The sequence below is a fragment of the Neofelis nebulosa genome, chromosome 4, assembly GCF_028018385.1.
Source record: "Neofelis nebulosa isolate mNeoNeb1 chromosome 4, mNeoNeb1.pri, whole genome shotgun sequence".
In the NCBI taxonomy this organism is placed as follows: domain Eukaryota; kingdom Metazoa; phylum Chordata; class Mammalia; order Carnivora; family Felidae; genus Neofelis; species Neofelis nebulosa.
Window position 1 is genome coordinate 37,137,603 of NC_080785.1, and position 26,903 is coordinate 37,164,505.

The following is a 26,903-nucleotide window of genomic DNA, read 5'->3' on the forward strand; positions in this document are numbered from 1 at the left end:
TGAGTATGTTGTCTTTTATTCTCTTCGATGAGTGCTAAGAAATTAATCAAAAAGAATTTAGAATTTTATGTTTGTACTGGAATTAAAATTTAAAAAACTTAATGAAATTTCAAAATTAAAGAATTTAGAATTAGATCAGAGATACTGTGTGAAATTGAATTTTCAAAAATATTTATGATTTATCTGTAAATCATACTACCACATATCCTTTTATGGAATTCAAAATATGTTTGAAAATTATTATGTTAAAGAGAAGGAAGTGATTTGTTATTACAGGTTCCGAGACATTTGCTAAAATGTTTGTTTCATTGTAATCCAAGAATTCCCTGGGGCTTGAAAGGTCTATGTTCAAATGACTAATGGAATCGAACCTCCTTTGTTATGGAATGCTGGTACGTGCATTTGAAGTAGTTGATATTATTTTTCTCAAAGTCTCCACGCTTGTAGCAGAGACACTGAGAGTGGTCTGTAGAAGAGATCATAATCTCTTTGAGAGGCCTGAGAGAGACAACCTGGATTTCTAAGCTTTTTTCTTTTCCACCTGCATTTTAATGATAGTCTTTTCTACCTTAAGATGATCTCAGATACTTAAATATACTTAAATACTTAGTATGGGAGAGATACATCATCTCAAAAGATTTTAGGACTGGTTAGTGTTTGCTATGATCTCACTGAAGTATGATGCTACCAAAATATATAATAATCCTATTGTATTCTCATTAAATAACTAGACAAAGAAATAAAAACTTATTTTAGTGCTAAAAACCACATTAGCCAATGACTAATTTAGACTACTTGTCATGTTTCAATTTCAAAAGGCATGACCAAAACACAGCAATAACAAAGTACATTGCAACCACTCCTCTGGTTATTTGTGTCGCTCTCCTGAACCACATCATGGTGTATAGCTGACCTAACAAGCTATCAAGTCCTGACAAGTGTAAAATCCCTCTCATCTTATTCGGGGAAAATGCCTACTATATATTTACTTTTCATTATAGGAAAATACATCTTTATGTATTACCTCATCAAAAACATGCTTTGATATAACCTAGAAAATTGAGTATGGTTCCTCAGATACCAAAACAATTCTTGTATGGGAAAATATTGAATTAAATTGGGATTTTACTAGCATATTGAGTAAACACTTCATCTTTCATATGTTAACGCTACCTGGAGACCTTGAGAGGTTGTGCCTTCCAATTTATAAATTAGAATTCTGCTGTAGTTGTGACTAAGTATAGAGTTTTTGTTTTAAATATTCCTACTCAGGTCTTTGAAAGTATTCTGCCTACCACAAGAACAGTTTTTACATGTTTAGGTGGGTCAAAACACAAAAGGTTAGACAATCATTTCTCTGTTATCATGAGAAAAAGTTGGTAACTCCATAGCTATTTCTTACCTTATTGCTAACCATAGCTGATCCTAATTATTTCCTGAAACTAACAGGTGTTATAGTTAGATGTAGTAGAAGATTAGAAGAGTACCATACTGTGAAAGAATAATCTTGATGACATCGGAAAGGACTTCACAGAGGAGTTGGCTCATGGGCAGGTCCTTAAAGCTAGAATAGAATTTTGATAGGAGGTGAGAAAGTAAGAAGTGTTACCCAAGAGGGTTGAATTAATTTAACTCAATAAATACTTAGAAAAAACTATAATAAATAGAGTTGACTACTAATCAGCACTGCTATGTGCTAGGCACTACCCTAAATATTTAATGCAAATGATCTAACTCAATCTATTTTAAAACCCGAGGTAGACCCTATTAATATTTTCATTGTATAGATGAGGCTCCGAGGCACAGAGAGATCACTCAGTTAGTAAGTGGTAGAATCAGGATTCAGTCCAGAGCAGCTGACTCCAGAACCTACACGGCTAAACACAAGGATACTGGAGTCGACTGCCTGGCTTCAAATTCTGACTCCATATAGAGCACTTAGGTTACTGCCTGCCACCGGGTAAGTGCCTAATATAAGTTATATATTTTAATTATGTTTATTATTATTACTAATAAACTGCTATGTCATTGCTACTTCTCTGTGGCTATGTGTAAGTTATTCAATGTACTGCAGATGATACAAATATGAGAAATTGAAGGTCTCAGTCCTCAATGAACTTGCAATTTTTGTAGGAGCAATAGATATATACCCCAGAGGTATAATAGGCTTAGTATGGGAGAGATTAATTCCAACTGGAAAAGATTAAGGAAGGCCCCAGAGGTGGTTTTTTGAGCAGAACATAGGATGGATAAGCTTGCAGTTGAAGAGATAAGAGGGAAGGCGTTACAGGGTGAAAAGACAGTATGCACAAAGGCAGAATGTTTTAAAAACGTTCAGAATGTTTTTGGAGAATAGCTTGGTTTGTGTTTAGTTTGCATAGAGGGAGGGAAGGCAGTGAGGGGAAAAAAAAAAAAAAGGCAGGAAAGCAGCCTGAAGTTTAGATTTCATGGAGACTTGAAGAGGTCTTTAAACAAGTCAGTGATAGATCAAAGGCATTTCTGGAAGATTATTTTGGGAGCAAGGCATAAAGAGGAGGGCAGGAGGGCAGAGGTATTACTATAGGCATGAAAACCAATTCAGGCTTGTTGCCATAGTTCATTTTGCCTTCATAATTCTACCAGCACACTCTATCACTGATTTCTGTGTGTGTCGCCAGGCAAGTCCCTTACAATTGTGATCCTCTGTTTCCTCATCTATAAAATAAATATATGATCACCAGCTTCTAGAAGTCATGGACTTTCTGTGCTTGACTTTGTGCTTAAAACTCTCACAAATAATTTTTGTTCATGACGGTGGTTGGCAGATATGAATATCTTTCCTTAGCAAATTCTTATTTTTAATATTTCCATTCATTTGGCACATAGATACTATATTTTGATCATTACTTTTACCTTACTTGCATTTCTTCTCAACTAGTGGTAAATTGAAAGACCACATTTTATACTTTTATATCTAAACAAAAATTGGTATATCACATAGGCTCAAAAAATATTTACTTATTTAATTCATTAATGGCAGTATAAAGTTCTATACTTTGATTATGGTACTTTTCCAGTAAGTTGAAAAATTTGCCAGATTCAGCTTTTAGACAAATTTGATATATAAAATTAAAATGATGATTTGTTTTCCTAATCCCTGCTATGTAAACTAAAAAATTCATATTAATTTTTATTGTGCTATTTTTATGTCTTATCTCCAAAACCAGAATATATACCACAAGAGTGGAAGAGGATTTTTTTTCCTAAAAATAAATATACAAATCCATACAGTATGGGACAGTTACACAAAGATTATTTTTAAGATTGTGAAAAATATAAAGTTAAATGGCTTCTACTTGGCAGCTTTTGTTGTGACTTTCACATATATTTTCAATTGCTCCTTGGACTACAGTAAAATATATCTCCCTTGATATTTGAAGCCTAAATGTCCCCTAGATACCTTAAGATGCTACGGCAAACAAAGTCCTGTTGGTCTGAGAAGCCACTAGAAGTAATCCTCAAAACTAATTATGGCTCTCCTGCTGAGAGTTTCTTTTAAAGAGCCACTTTCCAATTTCTGTCAAACATTTGCAGTTCTAGTACAAATACATTTTTTTTCCAGAATTCACTTGCATTTCAACTTCAAGATAGTGTTTGCCTTTCATTGTGAAATAGAGAAAGGTTATGAAGAAATTTCCAAGGAATTAAAAAATTAACTCTTAAAATCCCATTTTAATTTTGCAAAAACCTGATGGATCCAGTTCTAACAATCAAGGAGTCACACAACTATCTAATGGGTTTGAGATGGTCTCATTGCCAATTTCAGCTTTGAGTTAAAAAAAAAAAATCAGTTTCTTAAAAATAAGCTCTCTGAATTGATTTTATTGCTACTCTAAACTTTAGTGGAAAATTACCAAACTTCCTTTATTTCTTTGGCCCCATTAATTAGTTTATTCCCCACAAAAAAACCAAACACACCAGCAATGAATTCCCTGTACTGTACTCTGACCAACACAGCGGAGGTAAGATTGCCTGTGGATGATCACTCTCCCCAGTCAGCAGTTGCATGGAGACTTTCTACATTGACGGTGTCTCCCTGGCTGACATAATTTTTGTTTTAGAAAAGGAAATGGAAATGGATTGGATTTAGTCCAATTTGTCTCTAAACTCCATATCTTAACATTTATTCAAAGAAAAGAATCAGATCAACAATAAGTCTAATTGGGTCATTTTCACCAATTAAAAATTATTATTGGAAGATTATTTATTTGATACTTAGGTAAATACCATATATGAAAGAAATAGTTATATGAATACAAAAATTGAATTTGTATTAGATTATCAGATGCTAAGGTTTATTGGCACTCTTATAACTAAATAATTGATGCAAAGCATTTCTTATAGTCTCTATTATATTAACAACCTGAATGAAAAGAAGGCTACTATTTAGAATTTACTAACATACCTAATAAAATGTATAAAGCTACTTTCATTAACTAAGTTTATATAATGCATTTTTCTTATGACAATCATACCTCTTATGATATTCAAGGATATATCTATTTAATAAATTTTAAATGAATGATTCACTTTTTTTTCTTGGTTCATTGTCATTTGACTGAACCCCATAATTATATCCAATAAGAAGTAAGTTAAAAATGAAGTTTCTGTCAACTATTTTCCACTAGCAAACATAGTGACTCACCTTCCAAATAAAAGCATATCAACATGAAAGTTTCCCAAGGGTATATTCTAGGTCATAATCTTTATGTTAATGAATTCCTTACTGAATAGTAAATCGTAAGAATATATTACCTTATTCCTATAATACATTACCTGTCAGCAGGTAATTACCCTTCAAAACCTCAACAGAGAGGAAGATTGCCCTGTGACACCAGTGACCCCTACAGGTAAAGTTAAAGAAAAGAAGTACAGTGTAAGTGGATGAAAGATACCCACTGCATATTAGAATATGGCTAGCTAATGCCAAAGCATAACATGTATCAGTAACTCCAATGAGACTTGTTATTATTGCCTCATTGACATTGGAAATTTTGTTACAGATAGAAAAAATCAAGCATATATTTTGGTATTTTGGGCTAATTTTGAACACATTTACCTTATGCATATTACCTAGAGTTTCTAGAAGACTGTGTCCAGATAGGCCTTTAAGAGGTGTTTGAAGTTATTTGATTAAGGAGCTAGAAGAGATCACAAATGGCCATCTGTTCTACAGTCTGCCTGATAATTAGCTTCAGTAACCAGCTAACTGGGTGCTTAAGATGTACGAAGTATTGCACATGCAGTCTCAGGAGCTCCCACTGAGATAAGTAACGTTATAGAAAGAGGTAGCTGAGTGGCAATAAGTGGCAAAGTTGAGGAGCATGCCCCCAACCCCCTAATTCTGGGCATTATACTACAGTGTGAAGGTAATGTTTAGGAAAGGTCACAAAACAGATACGAATAGTTCAGATCTCAATTTAATGGCATGTATTTAATGACTACTCGTTTGTTTAATATGTATGGAGTGCCTATTTGACATATCATTATGGGCTGGGTCCTGAAGAGATATGAAAAAGAGCCAACAATTATCATGGGGAATTTTTTAAAAGAATAATGTATCACATTAATGGTTTAAACAAATGCAGTTTTAATACTCTGATGGTAATAAAGAGAGTAGCCACCAATTCAACCATTTCATATATATAATTGAGTCATTATTTGTAGTACTTATATAAACATTAAAATTCCCCAGCAACCTATGAGAGGTATGAATAATTTTTATAGCTAAACATTTTTCATAATGTCTTATATTGTTTTTTGGGAGGGATAGTTATATATTTTTAAATTTGTGCTTTGGAAGTCAGTATTAAGTTTGTCTTTGTCTTTTATATTCCCAATTAACCCATGTCAAGTATGAGGCACACACAGGACAATGATGATTTTTGTTACCCTTTGAATATAGTGATGGAAGTATAATATGGTCGAATATTGTCTTTAGAAGAGCTTCCAATTAGCTATAAAACTCCTAAAATCAATGTTGTCACTCAAATACATAACAAAAAGCAAACATAAAAGCAAAACATCCCATACCTTGGTATTTCTTTGGTTCCCTCCATATAATAGTAAGCAGACTGCCAAAACCAAACTTATTAAAAATGTACCAAGATTTCATGGGGAAACCAAGTATTAAATGCCTATTCATTTTTTTCCATAAATATTTAATGGACACCTAATACGTGCCAGGCAATGAGGTAGAAACTGAGTGTACTGTGGTTAACAAAACAGATATATTCTCTGCATTCACAGAGCTTAACTGTCTAGAGGGGGACCTAGCAATAACAGGTAAACAAACAATGAAGGGTGTTCAGTGCTCATAAGAAAATAAACAGAGCAGAAGGTGACATGAAGGAGAATGACATGGGGCAATCTAATGGATAGAGTAAACAAGGCAAGCATCCATGAAGAAATGTTCCAAATATGAGCTGAGGCGTGAATAAGTAGGAGGAACAGCCATGGAAAAGCAGAGGGAACAGTGCGAGTGGAGGATCCGGGGAAGGAAAGAACCAGCTCTTGATGAGAAATTAACCCCAAGCGAGTTAGGGTGGAGAGTAACAAGCAGCAGCACAAAGGAAACGAGTTCAGACCAGGATGCATCTCATGAACCACGAGGAGGAGCTTGGGTCTCATTTAATGTGTAATGCGTTTCAGGTAGGGACTAACAGAATCTTCTCTTGCTGCCTTGTAGAGATAAATCACAGATGGAGATGATTGGAATGGGGAGTCTAGAAAGGAGGAGGGGTGCCTGGGTGGCTCAGTTGGTTGAACATCCCAGTCTTGATTTAGGCTCAGGTCATGATTTCATGGTTCGTGAGTTCGAGCCTGGCATTGGGCTCTGCACTGACAGTGTGCAGCTTGCTGGGATTCTCTCTCTCTTTCTCTCTCTCCCCCTCTCCTCCTCTCACATGCACACTCTCTCCATCTCAAAAATAAATAAACATTTACAAAAAAAAAAGAAAGGAAATTTCAGTGAATAAAAGCTAATCTTACCATTAGAACAAAGTCAATTATTGCCTCACATTCCTGTAAATTGACCAGTACTAGGGATATTGTCTTAAAAATATCAAGTTGCCATATTAATATGAAAATAAAAAATGCTTGTAGATTGCACTGAATTCAATATTGGTTATACCAGGTAAACACATGCATTGTATTGTGATATTAATAAAGGGTTCAAATGTTGAGTCTGTGCTCTACAATTAAATAAAATTATATCCCTTTTAATTTAAAAAAAGCAGAAAAACAATTACCGGTCTTCAAAAAGACTAGTGGAAAATATCTTTCATAAGGTAAATTCAGGGTGATTTTTTTTCCCTCTCTGTAATAAGCAGAGGCCAAGTTTAAATAGTAACAGGTCAGTCTGTACATAATGCCAAACAACCAGCCAAGTCAGTGAGGAAAAATTAGTCAAGCCATTCATATGGACATGGGAGAATTCAAAAGGGTGGGTTTTCTGCATTTAACACTTTGTAAGAAGTGACTGACCTCACATAACTATAATTACTTTGTTCATTTATATGTAAAATGGAAAGAATAATGCCAACATAATGGGATTTAGGGAGAGTTGTAGGAAAAGTGTCCCGCCCAGAGCCTGGCACATAGTTGGCATTTGGTTTATAACCAGAGTTGAGGTCTGTCTGAAGAGAACTGGAATCATAGATAGATTGAGAGGTTTATAGAAACTTTGCTGATTTGTTAGCAGTTTTGCAGAAGATTAATTTTAGCAGTTGGCAAAAGAGAATAATTAATTTAAACTTATTTTAAAAAATTCATCAGGCAAATCAGAAACTAGGAAACTCTGTTTTTCAAACATTCTAAAATCTTTAAAATCTGTTGAAGGGAGAAGAATGTAGTAATTAGACTGAAGGTAAGAGACTCCGTGAAATTCAACCTAACTTTAAGTACTCTTAACAATTTTGTTCCTCACTGGGATGTACTTCTCACTGTCTTACATGTAAATAAATCATCTAAAACATATTTGTTCTAGGGGAAAAAACAATTGAGAATTGTATAGGTTAAACTGTGTCTTTCGGGGCGCCTGGATAGCTCAGTCAGTTAAGTGACAGATTCTTGATTTTGGCTCAAGTCATTATCTCGTGGTTGGTGGCATTGAGCCTCAAGTTGAGCTCCGAGCTGACAGTGCAGAGCCTGCTGAGGATTCTCTCCCCGCCTCTCTCTGTCCCTCCTCCACTCAAGCGTGTGTGTGTGTGTGTGTGTGTGTGTGTGTGTTCTCTCAAAATAAACTTTAATAAATACATACATACACATGGAAATCAATCAATCATGTCCTTCAAAACCATATACTGAAGTTCTAACCTTCTAGTACATCAGAATGTGACCTTATTTAGAAGTGTCTTTGCAGAGGTAATCAGTTAAGATGAGGTCATACTGGGGTGGAATGGCCCTTAATACAATATGACTGGTGTCCTTAGGAGAAGAGGAGAATACAGAGGCAGTGACACTCAGGTAAAAGATGGCGATGGGACAGCAGAGGCAGAGAGTAGAGTGATGTGTCTACATGCCAAGGAGCACCAAAGACTGCAGGCAAACAGCCAGCTGCTAGAAGAGGCAAGGAAGACTCTCCCCTACAGATTTCAGAGGAAGGATGGCCCTGCCTGTACCTTCATTTCAGACTTTTAGCCTCCAGAACCAGGAGACAATAAATTTTGGCTAATTTAAACCATCTGGTTTGTAGTACTGTGTTTCAACTGCCCTAGGAAGCTAATACAAGAGTATAGCCACACAGAAGCCCAGCTGACTGGAGTTTTCACTCTAATTTTTATCCCATCAACAAGAGAAGCTAAAGACCACATAGAATGAGAGGGTTCCAACAGCACTGCATTCTTAACCTTAATTTTGGTCTGGCTAACAGCATGCCTTATCAAAAACAAAACAAAACCAAACAAGAAGGCAAACAAACAACCCCCCCCACCCCGCATGTTAATTATATCTTCTCTTCTGAGTCATTTATGCCTCATTTAAGTGACAGACAAATGTTTATCACTGACAGACCTCCAGAGCCTCTACAGCGGTAGAGAAATAGGGTCTATTCCATTGACTTCATGCATCTTTAACAAGGGTGCCATTGTGGTTGAACACCTGAAATCTCTTTTATTGGTGATGATGTACGTGACTAAAAGAATGCAGTCTGATTTTTTTTTTCAGACCCAGGTACACGAAATCGAGCTTACTGTGCTGCAAGTTAGGAAAACCTTGTTTTTAAGGCTGTAAACTGCATATAACTTTGTGAATGTATTCATACACATGATATTAAAATAGCTTATGTGTGCCTAAAATCCTAGACTATAAAAATAGCACCCAGCTAAAAACTGGATTTTTTTTTTTTTTTAGTCGCTCCTCTCCCTTTCTGTGACCATTATAGTTTTCTGTGTCCTGTCTTTCCTGCACGATCTTATTTGCCATCAGTCTTAATTCATTTTCACAAACAAATTAAGGCAGAGAGCCAGATGAGGTATGCAACTCTCCTCTCTATCATTCACTTCCTTATGCCTCTGTCAGAATCAATAAATAGTCATTCAAAGGAGGGGGCCTAAGCAACTCATTAATCCTCCAGCTCACTGCTTCCAAAATATGGGTGGCTTGTTAGGTGCCCTCTGCAATCCACAGAGCAAAGTGTAGCTCTTGAGCACTGTCAAAGACCCAGCAGTACAGGTGTAGAGCATGAGAAGAGGGACTTACTAGTAATAATTACACTGGTGTATGTGCGCTCAGTGATGCATCAACTCACACCCTTTTCCAACTAATGTTTTTCTCTTCATACAGGATATAGGTTGTCTTTGTTTTCAGAGACTCTTCCAAGCCTGATGCCTCCTCATTGTTTAAATCTGTCCTTGAACATAAACAACACCCTGGAAATTTCCAATTTTATACAACACTTTTCAACGCACATAAAAAGAATGTTCTTTAAACTTAAAGAGTGAATAGTGATTGTTGACTTGTTTAGAGTGAATACTGAAGGAGGTGGTATGTAGAAACTCCTTCAGCAATTCATGTGAGGAATGTGGACATTGCCACCATAGAAATTCACATGTAACACTGGGGGTTACAGGCAAAGGCAGACCCTGAATGGATCTCTATGCTTAGGTTTCTCACTCTCCATGACCTTAAAGTTAGAAGTGTGATATCTTGGGCTTACTCTTTGAAATCTTTTGTTGCCTCCAGTTTGGGAGACTTTATTGTTATTCCTCATGAATTTTCTAAGTCTAAGAGAAGTGATGTGAAAAATAACATCAGCCTGAACTCAGTAACCTACTTTATTTTATTTTATTTTTTTAGTTTGACTTGACTAAAAGCCATTATAGCTGCTGTTTATTATTTCAAAACACCATTAATACTTACTATGTGATTCATTTCCATGTAAATTTTTCTTGTAGAGAGCTTTGATTTAAAGCAATGTATGCATTAGGAAGAACACATCATATAATTATTTACTCAAAAAACAAGAGAGAGGAGGGTTGAAGAGAGCATATCCCATGAGATTTAAGACTGACAGATTAGCAGTAGAAAACCTTTTGTCTGGAAAGTAAGAAAATGATCCCAAGAACTAAGCACAATATACCTCTTATCTTGTCAAAACCAAAGAAGATGCTTTACATGTGCAAAATGTCCAATTGTCTATTCTCATACACAACTCACCCGGAAATACAACTGCCTAGGAAAATAACCAAACTGCAAGCAAAATCTGTAATCATAAACACTTTTATAGATAAAAAATAAAACTATGAGATATTTTAGAAGGAGGATTTTGCTGCTTCATACTTTCAAATATTTATTCCAGTGTATTAACTTCTTGATCAAGTACAATAGGGTGATAGTTTATCAGTTAGAGAATATGGAGCATCAAAACTTAGGGATAATAAAAATAAGAGCTACCACCTGCTAAGGACTCATAATATCCCCAGCATAATGCTAAACTCTTTATTTAAAATGTTCCCTCTAGGGGCGCCTGGGTGGCTCAGTCGGTTGAGCGTCCAGCTTCGGCTCAGGTCATGATCTCGCGGTCTGTGAGTTCGAGCCCCGCGTCGGGCTCTGTGCTGCCAGCTCAGAGCCTGGATCCTGCTTCGGATTCTGTGTCTCCCTTCTCTCTCTGCCCCTCCCCCATTCATGCTCTGTCTCTCTCTGTCTCAGAAATAAATAAAATAAACATTAAAAAAATAAAATAATAAAATAAAATGTTCCCTCTAATCACCACAACGAACCTATGAAGTTCACAGTATTATTTTCATTTAAAAGATGAAGTATCTGAGAATCATCAAAGTTAACTAATTTGCCCAACACGACATAACTGAAAAGTGGCAGAATTGGAGGTTACATGCAGGTCTGTCTACCCTAACGTAAGTATACTGTCCACTATGCCCAAGCAGCTGTGCTAACCAGATATTAGAGGTGATAAGTCTTACTAATTCACTGGATTTCCCAAACTCAAAATTATTCCCTTCCCTTCTAATCTCTCTCTCTTTCTTCTTTCCTCTCTCCCTCCCTCCCTGTTCTCTCTCTCTCTCCCTCTCTTTACTTCCATTCTATTCAAAAATAATAATCTGAAAAGATATATAATGTAACACATATATAACAGGACTACTACAACTCCCCCAAAGATCATATGTTCACAAGCTTATGTGATATATAAGATTAAGTGTTATAACAGAACTCCTTTTGAAACACAATATTAACAAACAGTTCCAACACCTTATCCATTAATTTAGTGTTCACTCATTCAATACAGTATATTGAGCTGCTTCTATGTTCTAGGGATTGTGAGAAGTCCTGGGAATGGGAAGATGAATATACTGCAGGCCTTTCCTTCATAACAGGTATTGTATTACAGACAATACCCACAGAGTAATGTGTAAAGTTGATGGGAATAGAGCGCCTTAGATAACTGTGTTCAAAAGAGTTGAAAAGGTTCCACAGAGAGAGCATTTCAGTGGGTCATAAAGAATAACGAAAAATTTTCTAGGAGAGAGAAGAGAAAGGTATCAGTATTCCTGTAAAAGGATGAGAAGGAGGCTTGACCAGCTCTGGAACTAAAGCATGTGGTTATTTCAGGGAAGTGGGAAGATATAAGGTAACACACAAAACTGGAAGGTTTGTGGATAAGATGCTAACTAATTTGAATGTGTACTAAGCTTTGTGTCATTTCTAAAAATATAATTTGGAACAATCTCCCATTTACAAAAAAGCACAAGTAAAGAACAATAGCAACAACAAAACTTTTTTTTTCCAAACTACCTGAGAGAACATTGCTGATGTGACACCCTTTGTCAGTTCTTTACTCTGCGTCTCCTACAAATAAAAACACTTTTCCGGGGCGCCTGGGTGGCCCCATTGGTTAAGCGACCGATTCTTGATTTTGGCTCAGGTCATGATCTCACGGTTCATGGGATGGAGCCTCATGTCAGGCTCTGTGCTGACAGTATGGATCCTGCTTGGGATTCTCTCTCTCCCCCTCTTTCTGCCTCTCCCCCACTCATGCTCGCTATGTCTTTCTGAAAAAAAAAAATTAAATGCATAGATATATATTTTCCAACCTAACCATAATACAATCTCAAAATTCAACAATCAACATTGATACAGGACTGTAATGTAGTTTTCAGACTCCATTCAACTTTTCTCATGGTCTTGGTAGTGCTGTTTACAGCAACACATGCAGTTCAGCACCACATGTTGCATCCAGTTTTCCTGGTCCTCTTCAGTCAGAAACGGTTCTTCAGTCTTTCCTTGACTTTGACACTGTAATAGGCTAGCTTTCTGTCATGATTTGATTCAAGTGATGCATCTTCAGCAGGAATATCACAGAAGAGGGGGCCACACTTTTCTCATTGCCTCCTATCAGGTGGTATGAAATTTTAATTTGTCCCTTTAATGATGATCACTTTAATCACTTAATTAAGACGGTGTGTGTCAGACTTCCTCACTGTGAAATTCCTTTTCTAGTTTTGTAAATCATATTTGCACGAAGAGGTAATTTGAAACTATGTACATATCCCATTCCTCACTACAGGTTTTATATTTAATCTAATGGGTTATATAATCAGTTACTTTCATTATATTTTTTGATGTCCAAATGGTTCCAGAGTTGGCCAACTGAGCTCCTTTAAGCTGATCCCTGTATCCTTTTGGCATCTTTCATCATTCTTTTGATTTCTGTCACAACAACTGGTTCTAAAATCATCTTGTTCTTTCCTTAGCTCTTGAATCAGCTATTTCCCCAAGGATCCCCAGTTCCCTATAATGAATGAAGAGTGATATTTGCAAGTCAAGATTTGGTTTCTAGATGTACTCAATGCTGTTGAGTAGGGCACAGTTATTCTCTTCGGGCCTCTCATTAGACAGAATTAGGGAATATGCATATACGCATATATGTATGTGCATATATGTATATGTGTGTATACATGTACATATAAGTTGGCAGATTTCATCTTCCAAGATGGCCATGACAAGGTCTCCTATACCATATGAACTACGTAATTATTTTACAATATAAAGTTAATGCTTCTCCCATGTGAAAATGAGACCTATGCCTGTCTCCTACCTTGAATTGGATTTCAGTGCACTGAATTGTGTCCCCTCAAATTCATATGTTCTGCTAGCCCCTCTGTGTTATGGTATTTGTAACGGGGCCTCTGGGAGTTAGTTAGGTTACAATGAGGTCTTGAAGGTAAGGCACTCATCATGCAGTTAGTTCCCTTATATGAAGATATTCCAGATAGCTTGCTCTCTATCTCTCTCTGCCATGTAAGAACATAGAGAGAAGGCAGCTATCTTAACAGAACCCAACTATGCTGGCATCCTGATCTGATCTTCCAGCTTCTAAAGCTGTCAGAAAATAAACTAAACTTTGGTTTTGTAAGCCATCTAGTCTTTGGTATTTTGCTATAGCATCCTAAGCTAATACTTGTGACTATGACAGAAATGAGACTAAGGGACTTTCAATATAGGTCTTAAAAGATTATACAGCTTCTTTCTGGTCCTTTTGGAACCCAGGAATCATCCTTTTAAAAAGCAGAGAGCCACAAAGAAAGGGCAGGTGTACACGTTCCAGCAATAGCCTCAGTAGAGACCCCAGCTAAGAGCCAGCATGGAACTCTAGACATTGGAGCGAGTCTTTGGATGATTTTAGCCCCCAGGTGCCAAGTAAGGCCCATATTTCAAGTCTTCCCATCTGAATCCCCAGGGATAAACTCTCCCAATGTGCTTTTCTCAAGGTCCTGAGACACAGAAACCATGAGAAATAACAAAATGATCATTGTGTTTCAAACCACTGCATTTTGGGATGTAAATGCATCAATACATAACCAGACTTCACACCTGCAATTATAATACAGTGCCACTGGATTCATTCTAGTTGCATCTCTTTGTGTATGTGGAACTCCCCTCTCAAACACTGGGAAAATCGACTCCTATTTTCCTTAATATCTTTTACTTGTTTGATCAATCCTCCTGTATATAACTAATCTATAATTTACGTTTCCCTTTCTGTGTGGATGCTCTCCTCACTCTACTTGGACCTTGTTACCTGAGAGAGATCTCACCCTTATCAGACTCAGGCACTCAATACCAGATTGTCCCCACGTCTGTGCAGATGTCTTACTCTGCTTGGGCTTTGACTCTTCACTCTGAGCAACCTCTATGCCTGTCATACTCTGCCTCACCAGATGGCTTTGTCACTGACTAGTTTAGGAAAGGAAGGGAAAGAAAGAGAAGGGAAGGGGAGGATAAGATACAGAGAAAGAACCACTTAGATTTTATCTTGAGGGCAAAGTGGAAATTTTGGACATTTTAAACAGACGGCTAATGTGATCCAAACTGCATTTTAGAAATATCAGCAAGACTGTTTTCTAACAATTTACTCTGTTAGTAAGTTCTTTCTTATGAACAGCATATGTGATGACTGAAGAGAGTAACTGACAGAAATAGATAAAGAAAGTAACTAAAACTGTGGTCCCTAGGCTACAAACTTTCTAATAATGCTTAATAAGAAAGAAGTAGGAAGTATAATATTTTTATTTGTTTATCTCTGCTTCTTTTGGTTTGCTTATTTTGTCAAATACATACATACACATAGGTCAGGTTCAAAAAAAAAAAGGCACCTTTGAACCTGTTCCCTAAATGCCACAAACTGTATTTCTGCTTGTTTTCTTCGATATGTACTACAATTAAGGTAGAATTAATTAAAGGAATACAATCTCTCAGTATTAAGTTTATTGCTTCATAGTTTTAGTACATACTGTAGTAACTAATATATATATAGCAGGCATTCAGTATATTTCTTGAATGAATGAGACAATATGGCAATAAGACTGTAGATCAGTGATTCTTTAAAGTTCTTCAAATGGGAAGGACATCAGAAATGCCATAAAGATACACTGCAGGACAGACTCAAGTCATATACTTCAGAAGACATTGCAGGAGACAGGAGTCTAGTGATAATAACCTTGAGAGTTAGAAGCACTTTTAACTCTTAACTGTTTCTAACAGTGGAGATAGCATACTTCATCTCTATTAACACACAGACCATTCTTGATTTATCTTTTTGAGACATCTATTCAATTCCTGAGAAGACTGATGAGAGTTTAACCGATGTGTGACCCTAATGCCTTCCCTCACTCATTCTTCTAAATAACCATGTAGATGTTTTAATTAAATCAATGAAGAATATTTACAGCATTTAGTCTGCAAATATTGTGCACTATAGAGCCAAGTCTTCTAGTTCCATTTCTTTTCATTTATTGTTTTACTTTTTGGTTTTCATGGTGTTACTTTTTGCATTTCCCTTTTCTTACACTACCTGTCTTTGTTGTATACATTTTTTTCAAATGCTCTGTCATATCAAAAATTCTATCAGATAAAGTTTTCCCCAAAAATTTCTTTCCAGTTTTCCTGCTACCATAGGACTAACTGCTTTCCAGGTTTGTTGCCTGGCAGTGCTCTCATTTCACTGTCTCATTCTCTGTTTCTCATTTCACTGTTCTCTGGGGCTGCATCCGCTTCTCTTGGGTCCTATGTCTTTCTCTTTCTTGATTTCCATGTCACTGAACCTGCTTGCTAAGGTTAGGTATAGGAGAAATTAAACTTCTGAGATCTCACATGTATGAAAATTTCTACAGGATCGTCTTTACATAAAAATATAAAGTAATTACTAGGCCACTACATTCAAATACATGTGTAATAAAGCAATCGCTTTCCCTTAACCAGTTTGATTGAATTATGGGCAATATACTAGAGAAATATTATAACTACTTTTCAAAACCACAGAAATCATTTGGAATCATTTTTATTAACAAACTTGGGAAGCAAACTTTAATTAATATCAATGCTTTTATTATATATTAGAATTAATTCTCTCTAGAAATGGTTTGTATATCTACTTAGCATAAGTATATACTTGTGTGCATATACCTATAGTACAAATCCTTAACTTAAAACTAATTTTCACGTAAAAATAGTTTCCTCTGGGGCAGCTGGGTGGCTCAGTCAGTGGAGCATCTGATTCTTGATTTCAGTTCAGGTCATGATCCCAGGTCATGGGATCCGGCCCCTCATTGGGATCCACACTGAGTGTGCAGCCTGATTAAGATTTTCTCTCTCTCTCTCTCTCCTGCCCCTCTCCCCAACTCACGCATGCTCTGTTTCTCTCTTTAAAAAAAAAAAAAAAGTTGCCTCTGAGTCATCCTCATACCCTTCTCCCATTGGTTTCTTCCTCCCCAATACCACTGCCAAGAGAGTAAGTGTAGGAAAAATGTTGGAGTTTTAAAGTACTGGTCAGAGGTAAGAAAGTCATAGAACTTTGAAAAGCAGAATTAATTTAGAAGAACTAATCCTGGCTACACCTTATATGTGGTGATTCCCAAGTCACTTTATTAAAATGACTTGACATTCTATGGATTAAAAGCTCATTTGGGTTCATATGAATTTCTTTTAAAAATGTGAACATTTCTTACAGAGCTTAGTAAAGTGATGTCAGATTGCCACACTTTAAAGAGAATTATCTCTACCTTCACCCCCTTGATGTTTCTCTGATATCTAGCTGGGACTATCAGCATTGGGTCAGAGAAAGTAAAGATAATTTTAGTGAATGGTAGAGCATGCTCAGGGCAGTTCCAAGGCATCCAAATTGTGCACTAAGTTAACGTGACTCTGGCATCAGTACCAAAAGGTGAAATTTGTCAGGTAAACTCACAGGAGACAGAAGAGATTCTAAGAGGGTGACTGATAGTTGAGGCAGCTGCTTCATCACAATAAGATAATGGAAGGTGGCTAGAGGTAAACAAGAGCTAAACTGGCAGTGATAAGGCTAGGACATTTCCACATACCTCAGTGGCCTCGTACAGCCCTTAAAATAAATTCAAACTCTTTACCAGGACCCGTAAGGCTCTACAGGATCGGGCGTTTGTTTGTTTCTTCAGCCCCATCTCATACTACCACTTTCTTCTCAGCTCACTAAGTTTCAGCCACATTGGCATTCTAGCTATTTCTTGAACATGCTAAACTTGCTCTTGCCTTAGGCCTTTGCACTTAGTGCTCTCTCCACTGGGAATACCCAGCCCCAGATCACCTGGTGTCTTTTCACATCATTCATGGCCCAGCTCAGATGTCACTTCCTCAGAAAGGTCTTCCAATTTAAAATAGACACTCTCCACTCGCACCAGCCCCCCTTCCTGGATTCTCTATCTCTTCACTCTATTTATCTTCCCAGCACTTATCACTTTCTGAAATTATCTTGTTTATTTATATCCTATTGCCTGCTTTTGCCCTGAGTCTCTAAGCACTTGAGAGCAGAGACTTTGTCTTGTTAACTTTGTGTCCTCAGTTCCTAAAACTATGCCTGGATTGTAGTAAGTATTCAATAAATATATGTTGAATAAATAACTAAATAAATGAGCTGCAGAGATGATGGAGTAGGAATTAAAACAGAACATCAGCTTTTTGGTCTGAAAGGATGGAAGGACTGGGGGTAGGGAAAAGCTATGATGTAGCAGACAATGTGTTACGATGGATTTGCCTTCTGACATGGAAAAGTTACTTACCCTTGCTGAACGTCACTTTCCTCAGCTGTGAAATGAAGATAATTATTGTAATATGTCCAATTTAAAGATTCAGTTAGGTGAAATAATGAATATATAAATGTATACATAAAGAGTAAGGTACAGAGAAGGTACCCAATAAATAGTAGACATTATTACCATCAACACTGAGCCAAATAAATTTCTGCATGCTTAGTATGCTGACATCGAGGATGGGAAAGCTTAGAAACTTCCTATTCAATTTTCTTATTTTTCTAAAATATGCCTTTTTAGGGGCACCTGGGTGGCTCAGTCAGTTAAGCATCTGACTTAACTTAGGTCATGATCTCACAGCTTGTGAGTTTGAGCCCTGCATCGGGCTCTGTGCTGACAGCTCAGAGCCTGGATCCTGCCTCGGATTTTGTGTCTCCCTCTCTCTCTGACCCTCCCCTGCTCACACTCTGTCTCTGTCACCTCCAAAAATAAATAAACATTAAAAAATAAATAAATAAAATATGCCTTTTTATACAATTTATAATATGTTTATAAAGGTAACAGTAACTTTAGTGTATTTTGCATATCAAATGAAATATTCATATAGACTCGGTTTTCAGATGCAGCCAAATAATAAATTGGACCATAAAGTATGAATACTGTACCTAGTGATGAAATAGTAGTATACATGAATAGAAGAGACATAATGGTTGGTCATAAAATATGATTAACCTAGTTGAAACAAAAGGCCTTAGTACCTCACAAGTGGTGAACTCATTAGTGGGTTATAGGAGTTCCACATGAGTGAAGAAATCATGTATAATGGTTGCTCATTACATACCCTATTTATTCTTAGGGTGCCTTTTTGAAGCTTGTTTTTTCAATTAAGTTTAAGCAAGAAGAGAGAAAAGTATGATATAAGAATATACCAACTATATTTAAAAGTATTATTATTGGAACGTGGTCTGTATCAATCAAAAAAACCTTAACCCTTAATGATAAAAGTGAGTTTGGTCTGTATTCCGTGTATGACCACACCATTTAACACTGCTTTCAAATAAAGACTTTTATGAAGCAGAACCATTTGATGGGCTATTTCTATTCCCTCTCCTTTTTATTACCATTACTGCTTCTGTAGCCTGTTTCCTCACCACTTCTGTGACTTTGGGTAGTATAATTAACCTTGCTGGGCCTCAGTTTCTACATTTGTAATCAGATAAGGACACCAATGTTGCCAACTGTACCTCATAACTCAAAACATGACAATACTTGTGAATGTTGGAAGCACTTTAAAATATCATATGCATGCAGTATGTGATTACAGAGCATTTAGTATAGTGCCTTTTATAGAATGGGTGGTCCATAAATATTAACTGAATGAACAGAACCATTGTGATAAATGGCCCAGCCTTGTTACACAGAGATTGGAGGGTTAGGAGCCTGACTTACGTCTCTTACATATGTTTTATATCTGTAAGTGCCGGGTAATAAACAGGAAACACACAAATGATTGTGTCATATTTCTCTCCATTAAAATAATTTGAGAATTAAAATTTGACTATATTTCACCAATGCTAAGGTTTTTTTGTACACAGTAGCAAATGTTTTAAACGTTTCTTCATTTGAAAACTTTGTACCCTTTAAACTTGTTTTCAAGTGTTTATTTAAATTCTGGTTAGTTAACACACAGTGGTAATATTAGTTTCAGGCGTAGAATTTGGTGATTCATCGCTTACGTACAACACCCAGTGCTCATCACAAGTAAACTGGTTTTCAATAGGAATTAGTAATTTAGTTAGATTTTTAAGTGTATTGAAATGATTTAATACACTGCAGTATTTGCTCAAAATGTTCATATTTGAATAAAATTTTGTGCTTGCACCTTTAGACAACACTATAGTGTCATGAGAATGCTATGTACTCAAATTTCAAAGGCCTTGTTAAAATAATCACAGGAATAATCTCTGATAGTTTATGACCAAAGGGCACAAATGATAGGCTAAGCTAATTAAATTAGTGATCAACTTTTTTTTTACCCAATGAAATAGATTAATACAGGCTATTCATTTGATTAATGCAGACCAAAATATGTTACTGTTTCTCAAGAGCAAAATTTCAATCTGAAGCACCCAGTTACCAAAACTTTCTTTTAATTTGCCAGTTAATTGCATCAGTCACTCTTATGTATCTTTTCAACAATGTTCAGGAGAGTAGAAATAGTTAAGAGTAATCTTCAGCTGGAAGAGGTCATAGCCTCAATGGCAGTACTAATGGGGGAAAAAATTATACCTAGTTGATGAAGGCAAAAAGACTTCAAAGATTAATTTTCAAAGTAGCTACTAAGCAAATTCGAAACATCTTTGGGTTGGGTTGCTAGCCTAACTCTATACCGACATTTTAAATGGCTTCATTTTATATAGGTGTTTAGTAAAAGGCAATATAGGGTAAGGTTGAGAGCATGGACCCTGGAGCCAGACATGTGGGTTTGAACCCTAGGTATAATACGTAGGAACAGTGTGATCTTGATCTTACTACTTAACTCACTGGGTCTCAATTTCTTCATCTGCAAAATGTGGAAATAAGTCCTCACCTAACAGGCTGCAGGCTTTAACAGTCAAGCACTTAGACACAGAATAAATTATAAATGTATCAACTATTACCAGAATAAAGAAAATATTTACTTAAATGAGCCATGATAATTGTAATCATAATGTGAGACATAATTGTATGTATTACATAGATGTATGTATAGATAGATACAGAGATGACAAATGAAGCAGTGTTGTAGTAGTAGTAAACTGAAAATTATGTCTTAGATGAGGAATATACTGCTCGTACTGAGATGGAAGCATAAACAAGACTTCCTCCTTTCCCTTCCTGCCAAAAATCAAAACTTTACCTTTTTATAATGGATATGGGTTGAAGCAAAGCTGCGTTGACTTGGATTGGCACATTTTCGGAATCACTATTGTACTCCTTAAATACTGAGGATACAGGAAAGAAAGATATAAGTCAAATAGAATAATTCCTAGCCATAGACGTTTATATTTTTAATAACTTGATTCTATAGGATTTATTATCTAGCACTACAACACTTAGATCTATTCATAGAGCTTAAAAAATAAGTTCTACAGCTCTGAATCCAATTTAGGGCATACGAAAATTCTTGATGTTTAAAAAAGCCCTCAGAAATAGACAAGCCTCCCTTATTGAAATAAAATACTAAGTCTTCCATGATTTGAGTCAGGTAATGTTTTAGTTTTAATAAAGTTGGCTTTTGTCTGAATGGGACAAAATAAACAGATTGGCTAGTTCCTAAACCCTGTTACAGACAAAAAATATTTCTTAATACATGCTTAGGCCTTAGAGTTCAAGAAAGCAGGCATTCCTGACAGTTAGTGGTGGTGATCACTGAGCACCTCTAAGTAGGAGAACATAAAGGTAAAAACAAAAGCTCAAAAGAAAGCATCTATCTTCTCAATGAACAATCTCCTGCTTGGTTCTTAATTGCTAAATTCTTATCAAATGTGATTTAACTTCTTATCAGGTGTTGTTGTAATAGGATAGACTTTCCTTAGAAACTTTTATTTTTAACTATATAAAATTCATAAAAGCATTATTATATTTGCATACCTTCTTACAATTTTTCAAGGTAATAATACATATTCTCTATTACTATATTTAGCTATGATTTTTTCCTGCTATATAATATTCCACTGGGAGAATTTATCATAATTTTATTATTTTGTGGATAGACATTTGTATTGTTTCTTGTTTTTTCTTGCTTTTATATATAAATTTTCTGTAATAATAATGAAGGCATAATATTTACTGAATAAAAACAAGGTACATTTGTCTACATGACATACTTGCATAAAGCTCAAGAACAAGAAAAACTTTGTGATACCTTGTTTGGAAGTATATGCATATATAAAGAAAACTATTTTTTAAGTAACAAAATGTTAAACATAAAATGCATGACAGTGTTGCTGAGGATAAGATGGGGAAAAGCACACTGATGAAAAAGCATTTGTAATATTCTTTTATTTTTTTATTAAAAAAAATTTTTTTTAACGTTTATTTTACTTTTTTTAAAAAAAAATTTTTTTTTTCAACGTTTTTAATTTATTTTTGGGACAGAGAGAGACAGAGCATGAACGGGGGAGGGGCAGAGAGAGAGGGAGACACAGAATCGGAAACAGGCTCCAGGCTCCGAGCTATCAGCCCAGAGCCTGACGCGGGGCTCGAACTCACGGACCGCGAGATCGTGACCTGGCTGAAGTCGGACGCTTAACCGACTGCGCCACCCAGGCGCCCCTATTTTACTTTTTTTGAGACAGAGAGAGACAGAGCACGAACGGGTGAGGGTCAGAGAGAGAGAGGGAGACACAGAATCTGAAACAAGCTCCAGGCTCTGAGGTGTCAGCACAGACCCCGACGCGGGGCTCGAACTCACAAACCGTGAGATCATGCCCTGAGCCGAAGTCGGACGCTTAACCGACTGAGCCACCCAGGCGCCCCTGTAATATTCTTTTAAAAATATATTTATGGTGAGTTCAAGAAGGCCCCTTCTTAAAAATATGCTTTCTAACTTATGTAATATTTTTATGTGTAAAATGTAAATTTTTTTTATATTAGAAAATATTATATTTGTTCTTCAAACCAACTCTATGAGGCAGGTGGAGTAGATACAATTGTCCTTTTTTTACAGATAAGGGAAATGATATTTAAGTAATTTACCCAAGGTAAAATTGATGGTAAATTTTGGAGGGGTACTAGAAACATCTTTTCATTAATCAATCAATTAATTAATTTAATAAGCATATCCTCTGTTACTCCTCCTCTCTGGGAGAGGCACTACCTTCCATCTATAATGACTCAGCTACAAACCTGAGAATCATTCACAACGCTTCCCTATTTCTACTTCTACAACTAATTAGTTACCAATTCCAACTAATATTATCTCCTTGATAGACTTAAGTCAGTTCCCTTCTCATTATTCCCAGGGTCATGACCTTATAGATCAATCTATCTTCATTTTACCCTCAGATTGAGACAACCATCTTCTTACCTTGTCTCCAGTCAATTACTAGTCTTATCTCAATCAAATCCACTGTCAGAGTGAAAACCAGAGTGCCTGTTTTAACATTTGACTCTGACTTCCATTCCTAATATGCTTTTAATGGCTCCATATTCCCTCCAGGATGAAGTTGATGCTTCTCATTATGGCACTACGAAGCCCTCCACAGCCTGGCTCCTGCTGATGCCTCTAGATTTGTTCCTTACTATGCTACCAGCTCATGCAATACTAACTACTTGCTGGTTTCCAGGACACAGACTCTTTTAAAGACACAGGCCTGGAAATAATTCCTTTTGGAAATCTACATCTTATCAGACATATTACAGCAAACCCACGTTCCACATGAAGAGGAGCTTACAAAAAACTAGGATTTGAGCAGAGTTGTGGTTGACTGGTTGACATAATACCTCATTTTATAAAATGGAATGAATTTCATTAATTCATTCAATACTTATTAGGTGGCTACTACAGACTAGTCTCTATTTTAGGTCCTGAAATACTTCGGTGAACAAAATAGGTAAGTTCCTACTTCTGTGGAGTCTACATTCTATTTTTAACTATATTTTGCTATAATTATTGATTCACTTAATTTAAAAATTTCCCCCTTTACTATTTCAGAACAACAAAAAAAAGATTTTTTTTTTTTTTGGTCTCAAACATTTTTGCCATCTTTTGAAAGCTCACTGGCCTTTAGCACAGTGCATCTAGTACTGTCTACTGGGTAAATCAGCCCAGTTAAGATATTATCATCACTCCTGTCCCCAAACCTTACACATGCTGCTGCCTCTGCCTGCTGCAATTTTCTACTCCATTCTCTACTCTCTAAACCCAGTTGAATTTATTTACTTAGCTCTAATGTATCTTTCCAGAGTAAACTCAGTCAGCCATCGCCAGACATCTTTGCCTATCTAATGCACCAGCCCTCCCCCCAAGTCCAGAGCAAATCCAGTAAAATTGTATCATATTGATTTCTTGCTCAAAATCTTCCATTGGCATCCTATCATGCTTAGAATAAAATCCAGAGTCCTTACCATGGTTTTTACAAGATTTTATATCATTTGGCCATTGGCCAACTTTCCTAGTTCATTTCCTTCTAGTCTTCTTACTGCTCCCTCTGTTCCAGTTATGCTGGCCTTCTTGATGTTGTGACACATGCCAAATATGCTCCTGTCCCAGGACCTTTGCATATGCTGTTGTTCTCAGCTTGAAGTGTTCTTCTTCACATACTAGCATGACTTGCTTCCTTACTTCGTTCTAAAATCTGCTCACAACTTGCCTTTATGAAAAGTTTTCCCTAAACCCCCTACCTAAAGTAGGGCTTTCCTGTTACTCTCTTTCTTCTTTCCAGACTTTTTAATTTCTTTGTTGTATTTACCATTATTCTGACATTGCCTTACATATTTGGTTGTTTATTGTAGGTCCCACTCATCATAATATAAACTCTATGAACTCTTGTCTGTTTTGTTCACTGCTAAATCCCAACACCTACAAGTGTGTCTGATACATAGTAGGTGATCAATAACTGTATTTTGAATGAGTGAATGAATGAATGAATGGCACCAACCACAATAAGCTAGGGTCCCTATAGGTATTAAATCAGAGGGACATGTATTCCTCTATGTCCTCTTATAGCAGGCTGCATTATTGAAAACCTGTTTATTTGCTTCTTTTCCCCACTTTACTGTCACCTGCTAATGCACATAAACTGTCTTATCTTAATGCTTAGTATACGGTGGGACTAGAGTAGGCGCAATTAACATTTGCCATGAGAAAATGCATTGAGTGTTCCTCACTGTGCAAGGTACTGAGCTAGGTGTTCGGAATTTAAATTTGTTATCAGTCTAGAATAAGCGCCAGTTAGCAAACACAGATAGCCTAATCACATTGACCAACTTCCCCCTTAATGCTCTCCAGTACTTTCCAGTGCTACAGAGCTTAATAATTCTTCCCTCTGTTGTTTCCCTTACACTGAGTTCAATTTCTCTACCTTATTGCAATAGTAATGACCTCTGTTACAACAGTCTTAAATAAAGCCTTCCTTGTTTAACTTTCTTGAGTGCAGTTTTCCTTTGAAAGTTCCCATCATGTGTCTTTGTTCTCTCTTCAGTTTCTGCTGCTCTGTTACATAGTAGGAACCAATTTGTTCATTTCCTTAACCAAAGCTAGTCTCAAACCTGAGTCATGGTATAGACCCCTTTTATAAAGAGGGGTAAAAGGGGCGCCTGGGTGGCGCAGTCGGTTAAGCGTCCGACTTCAGCCAGGTCACGATCTCGCGGCCCGTGAGTTCGAGCCCCGCGTCGGGCTCTGGGCCGATGGCTCGGAGCCTGGAGCCTGTTTCCGATTCTGTGTCTCCCTCTCTCTCTGCCCCTCCCCCGTTCATGCTCTGTCTCTCTCTGTCCCAAAAATAAATTAAAAAACGTTGAAAAAAAAAATTTAAAAAAAAAGAGGGGTAAAAATTAAACTTCTTGCAGACCTCTAAACCTATGGAAACATATTTTTCTTTAAAATGTATACCACAGTGGGGCACCTGGGTGGCTCAGTCGGTTAAGCATCTGACTTCGGCTCAGGTCATGATCTCATGGTTTGTGAGTTCAAGCCTGCGGGCAGCTCAGAGCCTGGAGCCTGCTTTGGATTCTGTGTCTCCCTCCTTCCCTCTCTGCCCCTCCCCTGCTTGCACGCTGTCTGTCTCTCTCTCTAAATAAATAAACATTAAAAACATTTAAAAAAATTAAAAAATAAAATGTATACCACAAAAGATAACTTTTATAACTGGTATCTTTAAAAAGATTATCATCAAAATGAAAAAACAAATTTCAAACACTATTGTGGAAATTTTGACCCTGAAGTTGCATGTCTTCTTACCTTCTAAGTTTTCCAGAGATCCTGGGAAAACAGTTTGAAAAACTAGTTAGAACCATGACCAATTTTCTTCCTGGTGAGATAACTATTTTCATGAAAAATATGTGGTAAGAGTTCACCTTGAATTTTAACATATATATATATGTTAACCTACAAATAGGTTGATTTTGCTTAAAATGATTTTGCTTTACAAGGTGCTTTTTCAAAGAAAAGTTCCAACTGCATCTTAATTGGTATTAACTTTTAAATACTACTAGGCAGTGTTTTCTTGCTTATCTGTGTATAACATGCAAATAATATGTCTGAAAATTTCCTAGGATGAACTATGTAACATATCGTAGGAACACATAAGACAGTCCAATTCCTTGTAGATCTTTTCTCCCTCAGATTCATGTTCATTCCTTTACAAAGCCAATTACTCAGACAGGTCCTGAACAACACAATAGAGATAACTAATATTTTCCAGCTAGTATTAATAATTTATAATTTCAAAGAACTCAGCATAATGCATACACTATTTACAGCAATCTGGATGGACATATGGAGGGGAAACTTGCAGAAGGGTATTCAGCACCTAGGACTTTTTGTCAGAAACAGCAGAAGCTGTGGTAGGCAGGCAGGTGGGGTTAGAGGAGAACAGGACCACAGGAAGGCAAGAGCAACTAAATATGTATATTCTGTTCAGGGTTGTGAAAGCCAAGAATGCAAGCTGAAGGAATTCCTGAGATACCAACTCCTGAAAGATTTGTGGATTTCAGGTTGTTGACATTAAATCTAAATATACCGGGATGAAATAGTTGGTAGAGTTGGGTTTTTTTGTTTTTTTTTTGTTTTTTGCCCTTTATGCAGGTTTTTTTTTTTTTGGCACGTTCCTGGTTGATGCATATAGTATGTGATCCATAAATGTG

The 26,903-nt window shown here is 36.5% G+C and overlaps 2 long non-coding RNA genes across 4 annotated transcripts in view; one reads left to right on the forward strand and one right to left on the reverse strand.

Moving 5' to 3' along the window:
* Window positions 1-1,649: 1,649 nt before the first annotated feature.
* The window catches only part of LOC131509111 (uncharacterized), an 82,201-nt gene continuing 56,947 nt past the window's right edge, over window positions 1,650-26,903 (forward strand). For both annotated transcript variants that reach the window (XR_009260292.1, XR_009260291.1), the window contains exon 1: window positions 1,650-1,960. This is a non-coding gene — a long non-coding RNA (uncharacterized LOC131509111). The remainder of the gene's footprint in view (window positions 1,961-26,903) is intronic.
* Window positions 11,820-26,903, reverse strand: part of LOC131509112 (uncharacterized) — a 29,319-nt gene continuing 14,235 nt past the window's right edge. Inside the window, exon 4 of one of the 2 annotated variants that reach the window (XR_009260293.1) lies at window positions 11,820-12,545. This is a non-coding gene — a long non-coding RNA (uncharacterized LOC131509112). Of the gene's footprint in view, window positions 12,546-20,890; window positions 21,041-26,903 lie in introns of those variants that run through there. The other variant, XR_009260294.1, reaches the window with a different exon arrangement.